Genomic DNA, 16,994 nt, shown 5'->3' on the forward strand with positions numbered 1-16,994 from the left:
TTAATGCAGTCATTATTTGAATATGGTGACATTTATTCAGATTTCACCCGTTTTTGTCTAACTTCTCACACCGGTCCCAAGATCCCACCTCTGACTCACCCTCTGCCTTCAGCTCATGTCTCCTCGGCTTCCTCCAGATGGTCCCGCCAGACACAAACCTGGGCTGAAGGGTAGAGCTGATTGCTCATGGGATCCGCACCTCTGCAGCATGTTCCGTACTGGGTACTGCCGACGATGGGAACATAATGGTAGCTATCTGTGTAAACACAGAAAAGGATCCTAAATTTACAGTATAAACAATAAAAATGGTACACCTGGCCAGGTGTGGTGGTTCATGCCTATAATCCCGGCACTCTGGGAAGCCAAGTTGGGAGGATCACTTGGGCCCAGGAGTTCTAGACTAGTCTGGTCAACATAACAAGACCCCATCTCTCCTTTTTTTTTTTTTTTTCTGAGACGGTCCTGCTCTGTCACCCAGGCTAAAGTGCAGTGGTGGGATCTCAGCTCACTGCAACCTCTGCCTCCCAGATTCAAGCGATTCTTCTGCCTCAGCCTCCCGAGTAGCTAGGACTATAGGTGCATGTCACCATGCTAGGCTAATTTTTTGTATTTTTAGTAGAGACGGCTTTCACCGTGTTAGCCAGGATGGTCTCCATCTCCTGATCTCATGATCTGCCCTCTTCAGCCTCCCAAAGTGCTGGGATTACAGGCGTGAGCCACTGCACTCTGCCATCCCATCTCTTCTTAAATATCAGTTTTTAGAGATTGTACAGCTGTATGGCACAGCTCCATTATAACCTTATGGGACCACCATCCTATATGTATTCTGGTAGGGACTGAAGTGTCGTTATCTGACAGGTGATTGCATAAGTAATCTAGAGATGATTTAAAGTATACAAGAAGAGGTACTAGGGATATATGCAAATACCGCACCATTTTATATCGGGACTTGAGCATCTGTGGATTTTGATATCTGTGGGAGATGGTGAAATTGATTCCCCACATACATTGATTGACAACTGTATACATTTCAGGCCCCACAGAAGGCTCTAATCCCTGCACCCTCAGCCCGAGGTAAACTCTGTTACTGAGATTAGTTTGCCTGATGATAACTTCATATAAATGGAATCACACATTATCTATCCTTATAGGTCTAACTTCTTCGCTCACACATGAGGTGCGTGAGATCCATTGGCGTGTGTAGGCATATGATTGTACTCATTTTCTTTGCTGTATCGTAGTCTAGTCATGAATGTACTATGGTTTTTTTAACCATCCTTCTGTGACAGATATTTGGGAAGTTTCTAGTTTGAGGCTATTACAAATTATGCTGCTATAAGGATTGTTGTATTTCAATGAAGATATAGACACATCTGTTAAGGTACATGTGCAGGGAGGACACTGCTGGCTCAAACTCCAAAGTGCTGGGATTACAGGCGTGAGCCACCACACCTGGCCGAAATAGAATATTCTCTTTTTTCAGAGATAGGGTCTCGCTATATTGCCCAGGCTGGAGTACAGTGGCATTCACAGGCGCGATCCCACTACTGATCAACACGGGAGTTTTGACTTGCTCTGTTTCCGACCTGGGCCGGTTCACCCATCCTTAGGCAATCTGGTGGTCCCGGGAGGTCACCATATGGATGCTGAACTTAGTGCGGACACCCGATCGGCATAGTGCACTACAGCCCAGAACTCCTGGGCTCGAGTGATCCTCCCACCTCAGCCTCCCGAGTAGCTGGGGCCACAGGCAAGCCACCACGCCCGGCAATAGAATATTCTTTAGTGAGGTCTGCTGGTGACCATTTTTTCTGTTTTTGTCTGAAAATCTTATTTTGTGTTATCTTTGAAATATATTTTTCACGGGTATAAAGTTGTGGGTTGATAGTTGTTATTATTACTTTGAGACAGGGTCTCGCTCTGTTGCCTGTGCTGGAGTGCAGGAATGTGATATCAGCTCACTGCTGCCTTGACCTCCCAGGGCTCAGGTGATCCTTCCACCTCAGCCTCCCCAGTAGCCGGGACTACAGGCACACGCCACCATGCCCAACTAATTTTTGTATTAGAGCAAGGAAGAATCTGTCAATGAATGGAAATTTGTCTTTTTAGGGGACGGGAAACTTTTTCTGTGTGGTTACTTGGCCTGGTGGTTTATGAAGAGAGGTGAACATTTGAGACAAAGCCCCAGGCCACTCTCACAACTGCATCTTTGACAATTTTGAGAGTTTTAGAAGTAGTTAAAAAAAGAAAAAGAGAAACCAAAAGTCTAAGACCTCGTTTACTTGCATTACCTGTGTACAGCCAGCCATGTGGGCTGCGATTGGCCATGTGATCCCTCCCACCTGGACCCCTAAATGAGAGGGGGCTTCTGACTATTCTTAGAAGACTTAGGCGGCCTCAGATGGCCAGACTTTGTCTCAAGCATCTAACAGCTTAAGCTAAACTTCCCCTCTGGGCCTGTTTGGTTTAAGCAGTTTCCTGATCTGGCGGGATTTGTTATCTTAGCACCCAGTACTTGTCACAGCAAACAGGCCCCTGTCCCCTTGTGGCTGTAAGCCAGGCAATGCTTATGTTCCAAAAGTCAGACCTGCTGTTCTTACTATAAAGCTCTGCTGGGCCCCGGATGCTTCTGCCTTTGGATGTGAGGCTGGGAGGATGTGCAGCACCTCATGCTGGTAAGAGCATAGGTTCTGGTGGTTGACAGCCTGGATTCAGACTGCTCTGCCTTTCTGGCTTGCTCTGTGTCTTTGGGCAAGTTGCTTACCCTTCCTGAGCAATAGTTTCCTCATCTGTGAAATGAGGATTACAATGGGGTTGTTTTTCATAGTAAGATGAGCCATGGGAGAGCAAAATGCCTGCTGCAGAATGAGAATATTTTTATATGATAATATTACTATTTATTTTTGCCACAAGTGTTTAATTAGCACCCACTAGGGACTGGGCACTGTTCTCAGCTCTGGAGAAAATGGCAGTGAACAAAATGGACAAGACCATAGACCTTGTGGACCTCACACTTTAGTGTCGGGAGGAGACATTCAGATGACAAGAAAGTAAGTAAAGCCCGGAGCAGTGGCCACACCTGGAGTCCCAGTCACTTGGGAGACTGGGGCAGAAGGGTCACTTGAGCTAGAGTTCAAGACCAGCCTGGGCAACATAGCGAGATTCCCATCTCTGCAAAAGCTACACACACTAAGGAAAATGTGTTAAGTGATGAAAGTGCTGTGGAGAAAATGAAGGCAGGGAGGCGTGCCTGGGTGCTGGTATGATTTTAAGTGGTCAGGATGGCTTTGCAGAGGAGGTGCTATTTGAGTAAAGACCTCAAAAGGGTGGAGAAGGACTCCACAGGGATACGGCTGGAAAAGAGCTTTGGAAACCAAGGAACAGCTCACGTGGAAGCCGGAGGGGAGTGGGAAACTCTGGCGCCAGGGGTGAGGCCATGAGGGGCCCTGGGCGTGACATTTATAGAGGTGCTTGTTCTCCAGTACCTACCCACTGCACTCTTGGGACACTGAGCCCAGGTGTGAAGGAGCGAAAAGTAATGAGAAGAGAAGGTGGGAAGAGGTGCTGGGTTTTATTTGGTCCCTGCCTTCCTCGTGTAGGATTTACAGGGGATTTTGAAACTCATGTCTTAGTAAAAAATGGAGTTTGGAGGCTGGCACACTAACCTACTGACTTGCAGAAAGTCACTTTCTGACTGCGTGGGCAGGTGACAGAGCTCTGGCCTGGGGCAGGCTGAGGCTCTCCCACTCGCTGAGGGCATCAGGTGGGCGAGCCACTTTTATTCATCCATCAGCTTTTACGGAGCTCCCATGGCAGGAGATTGTGCCAGCATCTGCCTGGTATTACTCTCTTCACCTATGACATGAGGACAGCGATGTCCTTCCATCCACCACGTCCTTCCAAGGGTGTTCCTCCTGAGGCAAGAATACAAGAGAAAAGCAAAGCAGAATGCATGAGGCTATTCGTATTATCCTTAATACAGAAAAGAATGCAAAGGAGGTAGCTGTCCAGTGGTGAGGGGAGGTTTGGCAGACTGTGGCACAGCACATGATGGGTAGGTCATCACACACACGGATGTCAGTCACAGAGGTTGGGTGAGAACATGAGCATATTCATAAAATATCACACTGAGGGAAATACACAATATATAAAATTGCATATATGTGGCATTTATTGTGCTGTAAATATGTGATGATATGCATGCAGATGGGGAAAACTAGAGTTGAAATTGAAATGAGTTATGTGTGGTGGGACTGTTTTTCTTTTGGAAAGTTCCTTTATTATTGCTATAATTGCATTCCTTCATTGATGAAAGTAATATGTATTTGAGCACCTCCTAGCTATCAGGCTCTGAGAAGGTGCTTGGGTACAGCAGTGGACTGGACCACATGACCCCTGCCCTCAGGAGCCATGTTCTGTGAGCAATTCTTGAGCCCCCACCCTTTCTCAGCACTTAAAGACTGAAGGCTAATGAAGTGGTACAAATTCAAATTTTCTGGAATAAAATGGAGGGGTGGTCTTCTAGGTTTTCTGCAGGGCGCTTGTTGAGTCAGTCCCAGATTCTGCTGAGAAATGTGGAAGTTTCCAGAGTTGCCACCCCCTCCTGAGGGTAGAGAGTTCAGGGGTAGAGCTGGCGTGGCACCGAGAGGGCTCCCTGAGTCTTGGCTGCTGGGACTTGAGCAGTGCTGGGGCGCTGCTGGTGAGCAGTGATCCCACCTTCCCAGGGAGCGTCCCTGCCCTTTTGATCATGGTGCCCTTGGTATGAGGAGCTGTCCCAGGAAGGAGACCGCAGGTGTGGGCTCATCTCCTAGGTACCCAGCACTCACAGGGTCCACATTGCCCATGATATGCCCTGGAAAGCCTGTGGTTGGCTCAGAAGGACTGAAATGTTGGACAGCCACAGATGGTTCCTGCTGCCTCCACTCTGAGAAAAGCCCTCTGGGTGTTTGGATGATGGTAGTGATGACGAGGACATTTGTAACTATAGCACACATGAGAGGCCTGCTGTCTATATTCTGGGCTCTGAGATAGCACTGGGTATACTGTACCTCACCAGTCCCTCCATTACAGGAGACAGGTCCCAATCCAGACCCGAAGAGAGGGTTCTTGGATCTCATGTGAGAAAGAATTCAGGGCAAGTCCATATAGTAAAGTGAAAGCAACTTTATTAGGAAAGTAAAGGAATGAAAGACTGGCTACTCCATAGAGCAGCCCTGAGGGCTGCTGGGTGCCCATTTTTATGGTTATTTCTTGATGATATGCTAAATAAGGGGTGGATTATTCATGCCTCCCCTTTTTAGACCATATTGGGTAACTTCTGACATTGCCATGGCATCTATGAAGTGTCATGGCACTGGTGGGAGTGTAGCAGTGAGGACGACCAGCTTTGTCCTGCTGTGACCCTGGGCAGGTCCCCTCCTGGGAATCCATTTCCTAATCTGTGAAATGAGCACAGCTGTTGCTGGGGTCATGAGAACATGGTCAGTGCCATAAAGCACCATCCATGATCCTCCCTTTATCCATGCTCATCCCTTCATCTGTGCTCCTCCCCATCCATGCTCCTCCCCATCCATGCTGCTCCCCATCCATGTTCCCGACCCTGATCCATGCTCCTCCCCGATCCATGCTCCTCCCCATCCATGCTCCTCCCTCCATCCATGCTCCTCCCTCCATCCATGCTCCTCCCTCGACCCATGCTCCTCCCCATCCATGCTGCTCCCCATCCATGCTCCTCCCCAATCCATGCTCCTTCCCATCCATGCTCCTCCCCCATCCATGCTTCTTCCCATCCATGTGCCTCCCTGATCCATGCTCCTCCCCATCCATGCTCCATGCTCGTCCCTGATCCATGCTCCTCCCCATCCATTCTCCTCCCTGATCCATGCTCCTTCCCATCCATGCTCCTCCCCATCCATGCTCCTCCCCCATCCATGTTCCTCCCCATCCATGCTCCTCCCTGATCTATGCTCCTTCTCATTCATGCTCCTCCCCCATCCATGCTGCTCCCCATCCATGTTCCTCCCTGAGCCATGCTCCTCCCTCCATCCATGCTCCTCCCCATCCATGCTCCTCCCCATCCATGCTCCTCCCTGATCCATGCTCCTTCCCATCCATGCTCCTCCCCCATCCATGCTCCTCCCCAATCCATGCTCCTTTCCATTCATGCTTCTCCCCCATCCATGCTGCTCCCCATCCATGTTCTTCCCTGATCCATGCTCCTTCCCATCGGTGCTCCTCCCTGATCCATGCCTCTCCCTCCATCCATGCTCCTCCCTCATCCAGGAGTGCCAGGCCCACTCTCAATCTTGTTCAAATTCAAGAACCAGTGTCAATAAGGTGAGAGCAGCATCCCAGGTTGCACCCCTTACCTCTCTTTGCTCTTCCTTTTGTTCATTCTGAGGTGGGGGTGGGGTGGTAAGCAAGGTGCCCCTCCTAATGCAGGTGACAGGAATGGGCCACTCTGACCCGCACTGGCCCTCCACCTGCTTTCTCTGCTGTCGGGGCCCCTTCGTCTCCTTCAAGTACCGCAGGACATGAGACAGATGCTTGGACTTCCCTTGAGAGGTGGGCACCCCAGACCTCTGTTGGGGCCTCCAGGGAGTGGGTAGGTTCTGGTTGGAAGGAGGAAGGGCTTCAATGGGATGTGAGCTGCAAGCACAGGAGAGAATTACATTCCTAGTCCAGATATTCCCAAGGGTCTGCAGCACAGGTGCTGTGGGATGAGAGTGACTGACTAACAGAGGGGTGGCTGCACCACACAGACATTAGAGGGTGACCTGTGCTATGGGGGACCTGGGCCAGACCACATTCTCTGGGGTGTGTGAATGCAGGTAGGTGCCTGCCTGTGTGTGGGTTTGTCTGAATGTAAATAGGAATTCTTGGTGACATTCAGGGAAAGGTTTAATAATAAAGGGTTCGTTAAAATGCAAGTCAGCTTTTGTGCATCGTCTGCAGAGACCATTGACTCTTATTCTACTTGGGGCAAAAGCCAAAGTCAAGGCCATAGCTTCTGTCCTTCACCCCATTGCTTATCCTGCCCCAGCCCCTTTGGCTGTCTTCCCGTTCCCACATCCTCCAAGTCCCTCCAGGCCTGCTCCCCCTGCCTCTACTCCCAGAGTGAGGTCTCCTCTAAGCAGCCCATGCAAGTGTGAACCCTCCTGCCTCCCCCACCTAACACACACTGTGGTTTTATTGACTTGTTCATTGCCTGCCTTGCCTCCCTAGAATGAAAGCTCCACAAGGGTAAGGATTTTTCTCTTTCATTCACTGATTTTCTTTTTCTTTCTTTTTTTTTTCTTTGATTTTTATTTTTTTGAGTCAGAGTCTTGCTCTGTTGCCCAGGCTGGAGTGCAATGGTGCGACCTCGGCTCATTGCAACCTCCGCCTCCCAGGTTCAAGTGATTCTCCTGTCTCAGCCTCCCGAGTAGCTGGGATTATAGGCACCCGCCACCACACCTGGCTACTTTTTGTATTTTTAGTAGAGTCGGGGTTTCACCATGTTGGCCAGGCTGGTCTCAAACTCCTGACCTCATGATCCGCCTGCCCTGGCCTCCCAAAGTGCTGGGATTACAGGTGGGAGCCACTGCACCTGGCCTTTTTTTTTTTTTTTTCCATTTTTGAGACAGTGTTTCACTCTGTTGCCCAGGCTGGAATGCAGTGGTATGGTCTTGGCTCACTGCAACCTCCACAGTAATGAAGTCTGGGATTTTAATGTACCCATCACTCTTGGGTTCAACTGTTTCTCCTGTCTCAGCCTCCTGAGTAACTGTGATTACAGGCATCCACCACCACGCCCATCTGATTGTTGTATTTTTGGTAGAAACAGGGTTTCTTCATGTTGGCCCGACTGGTCTTGAACTCCTGACATCAGGTGATCCACTTGCTTCAGCCTCCCACAGTGCCGGGTTTACAGACGTGAGTCACCGTGCTTGGCCTATTCACTGAGGTTTTATCCTCAACGCCTAAACAGAGTAGATGCTTAAATAATACCAAAATGAATGAAAGAAGGAACTAAACAAGTTACTAAGAAAACTGCCAAGGCCTAACGCAGTTTGATGCTTAGAGTCCAGTAGGACCAGTGAGTAGTTTTCCAATTTTGGAAATGACAGCAGTGGATCTGGGTTTGAACCTCCTTAGTTGCATGCATGTGTGTTTTCTTCTTTTGTGTCAGCCAGAATACTGCAGGGTGTGTTCCAGGCCTCTGCGATTAAGGTTGCGTAACACTCTGACATCATTTTATGAAACAAAACTACCTTTGATGGAAAGAGTTTATTGTGTCTTTAGCTTTTGTTGTTGTTATTTACATCTCTTGACTTTGTTTTTGGTCAAATGATAGCTACTCAGCTTTTGTTTAAACTGTGTAAAACTGTGTAGTTTTTTTTTTTTTAAATAGAAATTTTATTTTTGGCAATTCTTGTGAGTTTTGTGTTTCACATACTGCTGTGAGTTACTGCTTAGACTGCTAGGTTGAGGTGTGCCATGAGCTGGTTTTGTGACTTAGCGTCCTGAGCCTCAGTTTTCTTGTTTGTGGAAACAAGGTGAGGGAATGGACTGGCTGATTTCCTCTGAGATCTCTTTGAATTCTTTAATTCTGTCTCCTATGGGCCAAACTCACAGAGATAGTAATTTAAGTTCGTAGCACATACATGCTGTATTTTAGCCAATAAGGCATGCTGCACTTTGTATATAACATACCTCTTAGGTATGTGGCCCTTCAATCACGAGTCAACCTCATGCCTTCCTGTCGTGTGGTTGCAGACGTAGAGGCACCATCATTTCTGCTTGACTGTGGTTACTGTTGGCATGATGAGCGGGGTCACCAGCATTTATATAGCTATCTCCATGCCATAGAAACTTATCCATATGGGGGTTGAGCTTCAGGGGGTATAAGTGGTTTTAGGTCACATGGATGAATTGTAGAGTGGTGGAGTCTGGGATTTTAGTGTACCCATCACCCGAGTAGCATGCATTTTACTCCAATATGTAGTTTTTCATTCCTCACCTCCCTCCCACCCTCCACCCTCCACTCTCCTGAGTCTCCAGTGTCCATTATACCAGAGCTGTAGATTTTATTGCCAGAGTTTGAACCTGCTGCCGTTGGGCTTTGGAGACGATTTGGTTTAAATCCTGAGTGCTGTGATTCTGTGTGCATTTATTAGACTCTGTATGTTGAACCTTAATTTTTGTCATCCATCAAATGAGGGCAACAGCTTCTCTCAGAATGTTTTTGAGGATTAAATGTTATAGTACATGCCAGCTGCTTAGTAAAAATCATAAATGTTGTTGTTGGTGATGAGAAAGAACTATTATGATGTGGGGGTAAAGAACATCTCCAGACCAGGCATGGTGGCTCATGCCTATAATCCCAGCACTTTGGGAGGCTGAAGTAGGAGGATCTCTTGAGACCAGGAGTTTGAGACCAGTCTGGACATATTAGCAAAAAAATAAAATTATATGTATATAAAAATCATATTCCTGGTCCTGGAGTTGCAGGAGCAGGAATTCACTGTCTGCAGAACACCAGCATGGAGAAGGGCCCATCTTTTGGAGTTGCTGAGGCAGACAGCGAGCCTGGGTGTGTATGACCACTCTCGGCTGGTAACTGTGCTGCAGGCAGGAACAAACCATTGTTTAGGTTTATAAGAGGCTAGCTCAATAAAGTTACAGGAGTCTAGGCACTGTAGATTTGTGTTAAGGGCCAACTAGGATTTAAGAAGAATTTGGCCCCAGGATGCTAATTGTAGCATTATTTTATACTGATGAAGAATTACAAATCATCTAAATATCCAGTGTCCTAAACCTAAAACTTTGGGATAGTGTGTAAGTAAAAGTAAAAATGGAGCACATTTAGACCCATGGCATTTAAAAACACCAAACAGTTGCTATAAAGAATTACTACTTGAGAGCATAGTAATAGTGTATCACTAACAGGCAGCAAAACAGTTTACCAAACAGTATGACACCAGTTAATTATTATAAACCAAGTAAGTGGAGGAAAAGTGAAGGAAATGCATGCATTTGTTAAAGGTGGGTGGTTTGTCCACCATCAGGGGATAGTGGCCTAATACTTATTTTCTTCTTTTTTTCTTTCCCAATTTTTATTGGGAAAGAAAAACTACATGTCTTATGTGTTGGGGGAAAATCATGTAATCTACAAAAAAATATTTTGGCTAGATTTTCAGTACTTCAAAATGTGACAGACATTTCTCCCACGTTATTTTTGTGCCCAGTGTCAAGTTTTTTTTTTGAGACGGAGTTTCGCTCTTGTTACCCAGGCTGGAGTGCAATGGCGCGATCTCTGCTCACCGCAACCTCCGCCTCCTGGGTTCAGGCAATTCTCCTGCCTCAGCCTCCTGAGTAGCTGGGATTACAGGCACGCGCCACCATGCCCAGCTAATTTTTTGTATTTTTAGTAGAGACGGGGTTTCACCATGTTGACCAGGATGGTCTCGATCTCTTGACCTCGTGATCCACCTGCCTCGGCCTCCCAAAGTCAGTGTCAAGTTTTGACCATTTCATTGTGCAGACCTTGTCCTTGGCTTCATGTGAGCATCTGCTCATGTTATGTGATTTGAGTCTACAGGTTAAAAAAAATAGATTTTTTTTCAAGTGTGTGAACTAGGAGCTTGAGAATGATGAGGGAAAAATGGAAAATTCACAGAGCAGCTAGTCAACAGGATTTTTTGAAGTGAAAGTATGTGCTCTTATAAATAATCTAAAACCAGGAAAGAGCACGTTAGATCCCATCCACTCAGCTGTGAGGTAGAAATCACAGACCCGTGCCTTTCCTCCGTGACTTTGTATCCTTTCTTTCTGAGGTGATTGGACTGATTTTCTGTTCTAGATGAAACTCCTTGAGGGGACAGTTTGAAAAGGCTTGATGTGCTACCCAAAGCCCACTTCAGAGCTGACTTCTCCACCCCCAGCTGCTGCGAGCCTTGGCAGCTGACAGCTCATAGCTAAGTCCCTCCCGCGGAGTTGCCTCCCGCTGAACGGCACATCCTCTCCCAAGGTGATCCCTTTCCAATGTTTAGTGTCCATTGTAATAATGAGTCTACAAAAATAGACCTTTGAAAGGATGAGATAAAGAAAGCTCTATTTTCTTCCTGCAGCTCCCATTGAAGTCCTCTGGATGGGAATTCCTAGATGGAGAACTCCCTGTATGTTGTAGTGGTGGGAGGGTAGGAAGCTGGGGATATGTCTCTTTTGTATCTGCAGTGCCAGGTGTAGAGGAGGCTGACTTGGGGTGTGAAAAACATCTGCTGGAGGCAGACAGCAGCGAGGTACCAGTGACCTTGGTTAGTCCCAGTGTCCAAGGTCCCCATGGGAGCCACCCCTCCCTCCAGGAGGGCTCTGTCCTTTTCACAGATTTCAGAGGGTGACGATAATTCTTGTCATTTATTTAGACACAGGGTCTCGCTCTGTTGCCCAGGCTGGAGTGCAGTGGCAAGATCTTAGCTCACTGCAAACTCTGCCTTCTGGGTTCAAGCAATTCTCCTGCCTCAGCCTCCTGAGTAGCTGGCATTATGGGTGTGCACCACCATGCCTGGCTAATTTTTGTATTTTTAGTAGAGACAGGGTTTCACCATGTTGCCCAAGCTGGCCTTGAACTCCTGCCTCAAGTGATCTGCCTGCCTCGGCCTCCCAGTGTGCTAGGATTACAGGCGTGAGCCACCATGCCTGACCCTGTTGTTATTTATTTAGTGAACATTTATCGAGCACCTAGTGTATGCCAGAAATTCTGACATGTGTCATGGGTACAGAAGGAGGAGCCCTGGTCCCAAGCAGACACACAGTTCCCATCTACTGTGATGGGGAGGGCCCTGGGGAGCTCGAGATCCTGTTAGGGAGGGGAGGGCAGGTGCACAGAGAGGGAAACAGAGAGCCTGCCTCAGGGCTGGAGGTCAGGGCCTGCCTCTCAGAGGAGCTGATGCTTGATCTGAAGCTTGAAGCTTCCTTATCAGAAGAGCTCGAAGGATGCTCCAGGCGGGGTTACCTGGAGAGCTGCGCAGTGATCGTAATGGCTGTGGTGTACATGGAGTGGTACATCCTGTCTGTAAAATGTGTCTCAGAGTTATTAGGAAGTTTATGTAAATAGGCTCCTTTACCAACACTGTCCTTCCCGTGGAGTTGGGGATGGAAGATTATCCCTACTTTTACAGGTGAGGTGACATCCCAGGGAGTTTATAAGAGAGTTTCCCCAGGAGGGTTAGTTAGGAAGCCTGGATTGAACCTGGCTTCCTATCCCCGGCCCACTTCCCCAGCCTGGCACCACTGCCCCTGCCTGATACAAGAGGGTCCACTAGCTCTCGGGCCTTGGCTCTCTGTCATGGGGGCAAGTATGCCCACCCTGGTCTCTTCTCTCACATGAGTCATCTCCTGGGTTGTCAGCCTGGCATGGTGTCCACATGTGGGTTGATGGGTCCCCAGGACCCTTGGTCTGAGCTGGGGCAGAGAGGGCAGGGTCATGGGTGGATGCCAGGCTCTTGCTGTGTTTGGAATTGCTGGCGAGATACTCCCTTTGCCCCACTGTCAGCCTGGCCTGCACCCTCCCATTCTTGGAGTTCAGATGGGTGGGCTTGGGAGTCTGGGAGCAGGAAGTAACAGGTTTGACTGGCCCCCTGCAGACAGAGTAGATTTAGAGGAAGCCCAGAACCTCACAGAGGGCACACAGGGCTTTGTCTTGCACAGTGGGTTTATTATAAATGAATTAAGTGGAGGGAAAGTGAAGGAAATGCATACAGTTGTTAAAGGTGGGTGGTTTGTCCACCAACAGTGGATAGTGGCCTAATACTTAACTTGTTTTCCTCCTGGTACTTTTAGTCCTTTCCCAATTTTTCAGGAAACCTACATTTTTCATGTGTTGGGGGCAAAATCATGTCATCCATAGAGCTTGCGCACAGTGCTGTGTCTTGTACAGTGGGTGGGGAATGGGCTTTGGAGCCAGCCAGACCTCACTTTGCCATTTGCTGGTTCTATAACCTTGGATGAGTGACTTAACCCTAAAGCTTGATTTCCTTTTCTGTGAAATGCATCTCTCCCTGAGGGCTTTTGGGAGGACTGAAAGAGGCTCTGTGTGCCAAGAGCTTAGCTACAGGGCTGCTGTATCTTAAGTCATAGTAAGTGTTCTCCAAATGTTAGTTCTTCTAGTTATTCTTTGTGCTTTTAGTGTCCCTGGCTCTTGTGGGGTATGATTTGAAAAGAACATATGAACTCAGGTTTATGAGTGTTTGTTAAATAGGGAGGTATTAGAATTTGTATTAAGTTGTTTCTGGCCTCCAATACATGAAGCAGGCACGGTGGATTTTTGCTGCAGGGAAAACCATCCTGTTTACTTAACTTCCCCTGGCTCTGAGGATTTCTGATTTTTCTGCACAGCCCTTCAAGGATTTTCTTCAATGTAAACACATTGACAAGGGTGGTATTTAACCACTGGAGTCTGGTTTGGCTCCGAGTACCCACCCATTGGCTTGGGTCTGGCATCCAAGGCTGTTGAGCTGGTGAGTCTGGTGCCTGGTTGTCACGAAGGCATCAGGGTAAGTACTCCCCAACCCCAACCGCCCCACCAATTGTGGCTGTGACTGCAAAGCGGCCAGTATGTGGAACTCCCCAGATGGCTCGCTTGGCATCAGTTTGCTGGATCTCTGCTGAGGACACAGGAATGGCCATGCAGGCCATGCAGGCTGACGGTGCCTGGAGAATGAGGATGGGAAATGGGCGCCCTGGAGCCCACCCATCCACCTGGGTGTGCACAGGCTGGAGGCAGCAGCCCCGGGGATGGGGTAGGGAGGCTTCAAAGTCCGGGACTCCAACTTTGACCGTGTCCCCTGACTCCTACCTTGGGACTTGTGATCCCCTCCCTGGATTCTCCTGGTCCCACCTGAGACTACAGTCGGGGGAAGGAGCTGTAGGAGGCACAGGCAAGGCAGGTGGTTTTGGGTTAGAGTGGCCTGGGAATCCTGGTAGAGAGAGAAAGCTAGATAACACTGGTCTGCGGGTGGGACACTTGGCTTCTCCTCCGGAGTCTACCACTGACTGGCTGTGCAGCCTTTGACAGGACATTCAGACCCTCTGGGCTGCAGTGTCTTTAACTGTAAAATGGGGAAACTGTCCCCTTGGGTACTTTCCTGATCTTTGATGCTGAACCATGCTGGAGAACTGCCAGCGACCTTTTTTTTTAGATAGGTATGTGGTAAAAGACACTAGAAAGCTGTAAACGAATATAGAGTAAAAGAGTAAACGTCCCTCATACTGTGGTAGTCCATTTTATGTTGCTATACAGGACTCCCTAAGACTTGGCAATTTATTTATGGAAGAGGTTTATTTGGGCTGGGCGTAGTGACTCATGCCTGTAATCCCAGCACATTGGGAGGCCAAGGTGGGTGGATCACTTGAGGCCAGGAGTTTGAGACCAGCAACCCCATCTCTTAAAAAAAAAAAAATTATTTGTCTCACAGTTCTGCAGGCTGTAGAAGCATGGCACCAGCATCTGCTCCACTTCTGGTGAGGCCTCAGGAAGCTTTTACTCCTGGCAGAAGGTGAAGTGAGAGCAGGTATGTCATGTGTCTAGAGAGGGACCAAGAGAGAGGAGGAGGTATCAGGCTCTTTTAAACAACCAGCTCTCGCCTCTTGCTTGAACTAATAATGTGAGAACTTACCCATTATGGTGGGGAGGGCACCAAGCCATTCATGAGGGATCTGCCCCGATGACCCACACACGTCCCACCAGACAACACCTCCTACACTGGCCCCCACATTTCACCATGAGACTTGGAAGGGACAAATATTCAAATTATGTCACACACCCAATCCCACTGCCTCCCAGTGTTTCTGGTAAGAGGCATTCACAACAGCATTTAGAGGGTTTTTTATGCATATACACCCATAAATGTGCACGTGTTCCTGCATTTAAAATTTTTGAATTGTGAAATATCATACATTCAAAACTAAATACAAAACATACATACAGTTTAAATAATAATAAACTGAACACCCGTGCACCCACTAGTCAGGTTAAGAAATGGAATATTCTCAGTCTCTGGACCCCTTCTATGTTCTTCAACCCTTTTACTCAAGTGGGAATATGCTATTTATGGTCCTTTTACTTTTTTACTTCTATGTGACTCACAGGTTTTGGGGTACATGTGAAGAACATGCAAGATTGTTGCATAGGTACATACGTGGCAGTGTGATTTGCTGCCTTCCTCCCCTCCACCTATATCTGGCATTTCTCCCCAAAGCCTTTTTTTTTTTTTTAACAGCTGACAACAGTTCCTCTATCTGGATGTACTATTATTAATAGTAGGGTTTTTTTTTTTTTTTTTTTAACCAATTTCCTCTTGATTGTTATTTAGGGTGTTTCCAATCTTTTGTTTTTACCAACAATGCTGCAATAATTTTTCTGGCTTCCAAGAACTGACATTAATCAAAATGTGCTATGAGAAGTCCTATTAGTAGAGCATGGTGGCTCACTTTGGGAGGCCAAGGCTGGAGGATTGCTTGAGCCTAGGAGTTAGAGACCAGCCTGGGCAACATGGTGAGACCCTGTCTCTATTAGAAAATAATATTTAATTTAAAAAATAGTCCTATTGTCTCAGCATTTCTGACCTGTCAGTCCTTTCCAGAGCAATACAGAACATTTGCAGCATGAAAGCCCTTCATGGCTCTGGTCTCCTAATAGATGCCTATCCTGTGCCACTCTCCCTGTACCTGGCTGGTGCCAGCATTCCTGTCTGATGCAATACCTCCCTGGAAGCCCCTGCAGAACTTCACAGTGGCACCTTCACGGCTTGATTGTTCATCACCCTTGCATTCTATTTTCCACCCAGCAGCCAGGGTCTTCACCTAGGAAGGTGATGTTAGATCCCATCCTTTTCCAGTGCTTCCCATTTCCTTCAGGATAAACGCCAGATGCCTCCCGTGATCTAGCCTCTCTTGCCTCCGCTCGCTCACCACCTCCTTTGCTCAGTCGGCTCAGACCTTTGCCTTGCTCCTCCCATCCCTGGAGTGCTCTGCCCATGACTTATCCCGTGAATATCCTTCTGGTGTTGATTCCACTGTCACCGCCTCCAGGCAGTCATCCCTGGTGATGTGATTTAAGATCACCCCTGCCCATCACTCTCACCAACGCACCTGGGTTCATTGACACTGGCCACTTTCTGGAGTGTTAACTAATTTGTTGTCTGTGGTCTGTCTGCTCCCCCTGGGATGCAAGCTTCATGAGACAGGGCCTTGCTGTTTGGGTTGGTTTGCTACAAAATCCCCATTGAGTGTTAGGCCCTATATGGCAGTTGCTTGACTGCAACACATATAAAAATAAATACCTATTTATTTATTGAATAAGTGGGTTCCATCATGACATGGTAGATGTCTCCAGTAGCCCAGGGTTTGGACCCGAGTGGTCGGTGACACAGGTTACTCTTAGCTCTGGCTTTCAGTTTAAGTCCTGCAAGAGAGGCCCCAAAGAGCCCCCTTCCCAGCTATGCCTGGCCACCATGAGTCACCTCCAGAGAGCCCTGGGAGAGTTGGTGGCCCCAGGGAAGATGGCCCTCTCCAGGAAGGCTGGGGCCAGTGCCCCAAAGAGTTCTTGGGTGCAGTACCACTCCCCTCTTCCCTTGCCCACGTCGTTCTCATTCATGAAGGGCTTGTGCTGCCAGGAGCCCGAGCAGCCCTTTCCTGGGAGGTCTCTGCTGTCTGGTTAGTGAGCTGCAGTGGTGGCCACAGTGGGGCCCCAGGGCCCCTGAGAGCCTCTGGCTTATTTTCCCCTCAAAGTTGACACAAAGAACACATCTGGCATGTCGTAATGAGTGCACTGATGTGTTATTTAATTATCCCAACACGCTGCTTAATAGAGACCATTTTCTCCATCTCACAGTTGAGGGGGCTGGTGCTCAGTGGGGGTAGAACTCACCAGGGTACCAAAGCCAGAGAGGAGCAGAGCTGAGTGCCCCTCCACACCTGACTCGAATGAGTCCTCATCTCAACCACTTCTCTTT

At 48.1% G+C, this 16,994-nt stretch overlaps 1 long non-coding RNA gene across 1 annotated transcript; it reads right to left on the reverse strand.

The window, feature by feature from the left end:
* Window positions 1-5,139: 5,139 nt before the first annotated feature.
* On the reverse strand, window positions 5,140-16,994 carry LOC135275690 (uncharacterized). The gene is made up of 3 exons (XR_010343276.1): window positions 14,455-16,994; window positions 6,369-6,648; window positions 5,140-5,438 (listed from the first exon to the last, which is right to left on the reverse strand). It is a non-coding gene; the product is annotated as an uncharacterized LOC135275690 (long non-coding RNA).

The sequence above is a fragment of the Aotus nancymaae genome, unplaced genomic scaffold (assembly GCF_030222135.1).
Source record: "Aotus nancymaae isolate 86718 unplaced genomic scaffold, 86718_ANA_hifiasm-v0.15.2.pri h1tg000018l, whole genome shotgun sequence".
In the NCBI taxonomy this organism is placed as follows: domain Eukaryota; kingdom Metazoa; phylum Chordata; class Mammalia; order Primates; family Aotidae; genus Aotus; species Aotus nancymaae.